Raw genomic sequence first — 6165 nt, 5'->3', positions numbered from 1 at the left:
GGCAGGGGTTACATGGGGACGTCTGCTTCTCTTTTACAGGACACATGATGTAAAACATATGTGTGTATTACCTCATATTTAAATACCACTCTGTAAAAATGCTTAACTACAATTACAAGTCCTGCAAAGTGACTACAAGAGTATTGCAATAACATACACTCACTGGCCACTTTATTAGGTACACCTTGCTAGTACCAGGTTGGACCCCCTTTTTCATTCTTGGTGTCAAAGTAGCCATCAGAAGATGGGTACACTGTGGTCATAAAGGGATGGACACGCTCAGCAACAATACTCAGGTAGGCTGTGGTGTTTAAACCATGCTCAGTTGGTACTAAGAAAATCTCCCCCACACCATTACACCACCAGCAGCAGCCTGAAGCGTTGATACAAGGCAGGATGGATCCATGCTTCCATCTGAATGTGGTTTTTCCAATCTTCTATTGTCCAGTTTTGGTGAGAAAACCCGTGTGAATTGTAGCCTCAGTTTCCTGTTGTTAGCTGACAGGAGTGGCACCTGGTGTGGTCTTCTGCTGCTGTAGCCCATCTGCTTCAAGGTTGGACAAGGTGTTGTTGCTTCAGAGATGGTCTTCTGCACACCTTGGTTGGAACCAGTGCTTATTTGACTTCCTGTTGCCTTTCTATCATCTTGAACCAGTCTGGCCATTCTCCTCTGACCTCTGGCATCAACAAGGCATTTTGGCTCACTGGATATTTTCTCTTTTTGGGACCATCCTCTGTAAACCCTAGAGATGGTTGTGCTGAAAATCCCAGTAAATACTCAGACCAGCCTGTCTGGCACCAACAACCATGCCACGTTCAAAGTCACTTAAATCACCTTTCTTCATCATTCTGATGCTCAGTTCGAACTTCAGCAGCTCATCTTCACCATGTCTACATGCCTAAATGCATTGAGCTGCTGCCACGTGATTGGCTGAATAGCTATTTGCATTAACAAGCAGTTGAACAGGTGTACCTAATAAAGTGGCCGGTGAGTGTATAATACCACTTATATAAATACCACTCTGTAACAATACTTAACTACAAGTACAAGTCCTGCAAAGTGACTACAGGAGTATTATCAGTAGATTATACAGTATCAAAGTTAATTGAGCAGCATATATATAAACTTACATAAACTCATCACTGGTTTTGCAGCTGTCAGATGAACGTAGTGTGGTGAAAGGAACAATATTTACCTCTGAGATGTGGAGTAGAAGTATAAAGTGGCAGAAAAATGGAAACAAACCTGTGGTACAGGTTCCAGTGCTGAGTTTCATTGTTGTCATTTGACCATAAAATAATGATATTAATAATGTTAAGGGGGGAAAGTGCCATCTATCTGTTTTTAACTATGTGATTATTTATTGAGTATGTATTTGTACAGAGACATATGTATATTTGTTGGTATCTATGTTTGTATTAATTGATAAAATACATGGTAACTGAACAATAGGATACAGACCGTGAGGCTTGACATTGCAGGTCAATCTGGATCAGCTCGTGATCCTCAGCTCACATCTGGATCAGTGTAATCCGGTTCAGGGCGGTCTGGATGTTGGCAGATGTTTACAGGCTGATCTGATCTGGAGTCAGTTTCACTCTGAGCACAGATCATCAAACTGGGTCAGACAGAGAGATGGAGGCTGATCTGCAGATTATCTACTGACACGCTTCATTAAAGGCACAACACGCACAAAAACACAACAACAGCAGCTGATGATGATGATGATGGTGATGATGAGTCCTGCAGGCCGACTCACAGAGCTGATCCATGGTCAGTTATTTTATTTCATCGACATGAGTGTGATATAGCATAATAATAAATGTATTTTATTTCATGTAATTTATTATTCCAAAACAAGAAGGGACTTAGAAGTAATATTAAAGGAACAGTTCACCCCAAAATCAAAACTACATATTTTAGTCTTACCTGTGGTGCTGTTTATCAGTCTAGATTTTTTATCCTGAGTTGCAGAGTGTTGGAGATATCAGTGTTGGGCAAGCCACTTGGAAAATATAGTGAGCTAAGCTACCAGTTACTCTACATCAAAATGAAATGTAAGAAAATGTTAAAAGTAACTTCCTACTTGCAAAGCTACTGTATTCAAATGTATGTCAAATCAGTGTTATTTCAACACATTCTCACTCCGACCTCGTCACATATTTACATTTTGGTCATGGACTTTCTACGTCCACATACAACATGCAAGGTAGCCTGGGTGTGCTGGTTGTTGATGTTATGGGACATTGTGTCAAGTTCTCCTCTTTCAAGATACACTTCTGTTTTCACAGGAAATGTACAGTCTCTTTAAAAATAAGTGCACTGCATCACAACACCACCAATTGACGTTTTTTTTCCTTCAACAACAAACACACATGGTTGGGTTTAGGCAACAGAAGCACGTGGTTAGGTTTAGGAATCTTACAGGACACGAACACCACTCTCTCAGGTGAAAGTCGGTGGTTGTTGGACCCATTCGCCCCCTGAAGTTTCGTCCTTGTCCTGCTGCGTTTCCCCCCGATGCCACCGGGCGCCGTTAAACTATAAGGGCATTCGGCCCTGAATCATGCCGTCATTAAAGGGCGCCTTTTTTCGTTGCTTTCTGACGCCACTGTTACAGGTCAAGCACTGGATTTTGACGACTTTGGAGTGAGACCAGGCTCGATATTTCAGTGATAAGAAAAAATGTCAGGCAAACTGTTTATTATAAAATAACAGACTTAAATTAAAACGTCCTTCTGTTTGTGACAGAAGACTTTGTGACATTTGAACATTTCCTCCAGTAACGGGTCAGTCGGGTTATTCCTCTCTGTCTCGGCCTCTTTCAGTCAGCTCTCTGGCTCTGTCACTATTTTCTTTTCTATCCAACTACACCCACCAACCGTAACACCACGCAGAAGGATCTACTCGTCTACTCATCAACAAGAGATGTAAACTTTAACGGCGTCCTCCTCAGCTGAGCCGGAGCAAGCTCAGTGGTGCAAGGTGAGCTAGCAGTAGATGCACACCTCCTCCTATGCAGTGATACGGTTGGCAGGTGTAGTTCGATAGAAAGAAAATAGTTCCTGCATGAAACTGCTCACAACAAGGTGTGTGGATTATCTTGAGTAACCAGGTCATGATTTCTGGAAAGAGACATTACTGTTGAAATTTTTGGCGCTTTGAGCACCACAAGCCGAGTGCCATCTAGCTCTGATATATTAGAGAGAGGGCAGACATCTCAGCAGCTGTGGCTCAGGAGGATCAGACGATACATGGTTTAATCCCCGGCTCCTCCAGTCTGCATGTCAAAGCATCCTTGGGCAAGATGCTGAACCCCAATTTGTCCCCGATGTACGTTTGTGTGATATTAAAAACTGATTAGCAAATGGCATCTTGTACAGTAGCCTCAACCATCAGCGTGTGAATGTGACTCAGTAATGTAAAAGTGGTTTGAGTGGTCGACACATTAGAAAGGCAAGTCCGTTAGCCATTTACCATCTATACAGCCAGTATCTCCAAAACTCAGCAACTCACACCAAAACAATAAAGATTGATAAATAGCACCACGGGTAAGAGGAACAATATGTATTTTCTATTTTGCTGTGAACTGTCCCTTTAAATGTGTCACAGATAAATCTGGTTCACAGCAGGTTCCTCCTCTGCAGCACAAATTTACACTGTCATACCAAATATAAACAGAAACAAGAAGACAACTAAGCAAACAGCTACGCAGACGTCACAGAGGACTGAAGTGGCGTGAGGTTAATGGATGATGGTCGTCATGGTGACCGTAATAAAAACCATCTAGTGAAGGTTTTATTTTCTGTCAGTCACTTTCTGATTACTCCATCTGACCTTTGACCGGCTGCTACAGGAAGGAAGAATCACACGACTGGCGGCAAGTGAGACGTGTGAGTGTGTGACACAGCAACATTATGTCTGTCTGTGTGTGTGTGTGTGTGTGTTTATGGTCAGACTGTTTCTGCAGAAGTGTGACATCATCATCATCATCATGAGGAAAGCTGACTGTGTGTCCTCACAGACATGAGTCATTTCATTTCCTTTTTTTGTTTTTGATGCCATTAGAAACTCGTTGAATGGATCTTTTTATTATTTGATTTATTATCTACATATATTATCTATTAAAAAATTTCTTATTACTGTGTTTTTATGGATCAGAATTTAAAGTCATTTATTACCTTGAAGTCTGTAACGTGCTGTAACTCAAAGACTTCAGACTCAACAAAATCAAAAAAGACACTGATGACTCATGACTTCACTCGGACTTCATCCGTTTAACTTGAAACTATTATTGTTAATATTATTTAAATTAACACCTTCACCTAAGCTCAAAACTTAAAATGTTATTTAATAAGTGTGCCACAAATCAATTCATTTCCCTTTATTTCCTGTATCAGCTAACACTAACGCTGTTCATTCCCAGCAAGTCGACACTAAAATCCCCTAATCGACTTTGTCCGAACGAATCCCACAGCATCTGGTCAAGATACAGGAGGGAACCACGAAGAACTAAAATGACGATGCTACTTAGCACCAGTTGGAAAAAATGATACCAAAGATAATTTAAAATGATTTTATTGAACATTAGAAGAACATACAAAAGCATACACATACAACATCTGGCAGAGGATGTGTGTAAAATAAATAACAAAATAAAATAAAATAGGCTAGGCAGAGATTTAAATACATACAAACATACATCAGGCAAACAACATCAAGATGCCACACCAGGGTCATCATTCAAAACAACAAAAAAATACATAAATCAATCAATCAATACTTAACTATGTTTAAACTGTTGTTAAATTAAACATGAGATGTTACATTACTATCAAAATATCATATAAAAGATTTATAGCTGTTACTCAAGAAGATTTTTGCAAAAATATCCATCCACTGGAATGGACGTCAAGCTGATCGTCACTGGAACATGAAATACTGTTCTGATTTAATTTACTAATGATACACTCAGCTTATAATACATGCTATTGTCATGTGCACACAATATTCATCTCAGGAGGTTTTCAACTCTTTTCTGGACATTCATCAAAAACTAAGGATATTTTGAGTCTGATGACAAATACAATACAAAATATATATTTAATGCGTTTTAAAGGATCACTTCATTTAATGATATGAGTTAACTATTCATTAAAAATTAATAAATTCATGTTTTATTGTCACTTTAACTATTAGGTGGTTCCTGCATTACAATTCTCTGTCCATTGGAATGAGCATGCTAAAGATTTATGAGTGTATTTAGAGAAGAAGTCCACCATTACAAATGTTTTATGTGTTTTTGGAACATAAAAAAAGCATTTATGTTTTTTAACACTATTACTCTGTTGTTAAAATGGCATCACATTTGGTGGAGAGCGTATTGTCTTGTTCATGACTGGAAACTCAAAGTTTAGGATTTGGGACTTGAGACTTTTCAGTCTTGACCTTGGACTGTTTCTGCAGAAGTGTGGCATCATCACCATCATGAGGAAAGATGACTGTGTATCCTCACAGACACATGAGTCATCTCATTTCCTTTTTTGTTGTTAATGCCTTCATAAACTCATAGAATTTATCTTTTTATTATTATATTTAATATTAGTTATTTCTATGTTTTTACTGATCAGAATGCAAGGTCATGTGACGCTCTGTAAGTCAAATAAAGTTTTATACATTTGTTTACATACACACAATTCCATTACACATTTCACGTAATGATAATAATAATAATAATAATAATAAAAAAAAATAATACATGTATTCANGTTTTTACTGATCAGAATGCAAGGTCGTGACGCTCTGTAAGTCAAATAAAGTTTTATACATTTGTTTACATACACACAATTCCATTCCACATTTCACGTAATGATAATAATAATAATAATAATAATAAAAAAAAATAATACATGTATTCATATAGAACTTTTCAAACCAGATGCTACCAAGTGCCTTATCAGACGATAAAAGCAAATAGCCTACATGATGCAATATTAAATAACTAATAAAACTGAACGTCACAAAACAGATTAATGACAATATAATAGTAGAAAAGAAAAGTGTTTTTTTTTTAAAAATGTGATAACAATAGTTAGTGTTGTGAAAAGGATTATTTCCGTTCAGCAGATCTGAGGTCAGAACAGCTGCAGCACTTGTTCCTTGAT

This window comes from Epinephelus moara, chromosome 6, assembly GCF_006386435.1.
Source record: "Epinephelus moara isolate mb chromosome 6, YSFRI_EMoa_1.0, whole genome shotgun sequence".
Classification (NCBI taxonomy): Eukaryota; Metazoa; Chordata; class Actinopteri; order Perciformes; family Serranidae; genus Epinephelus; species Epinephelus moara.
The sequence above is the reverse complement of the archived record's forward strand: the minus strand, read 5'-3'. Positions refer to the sequence as shown.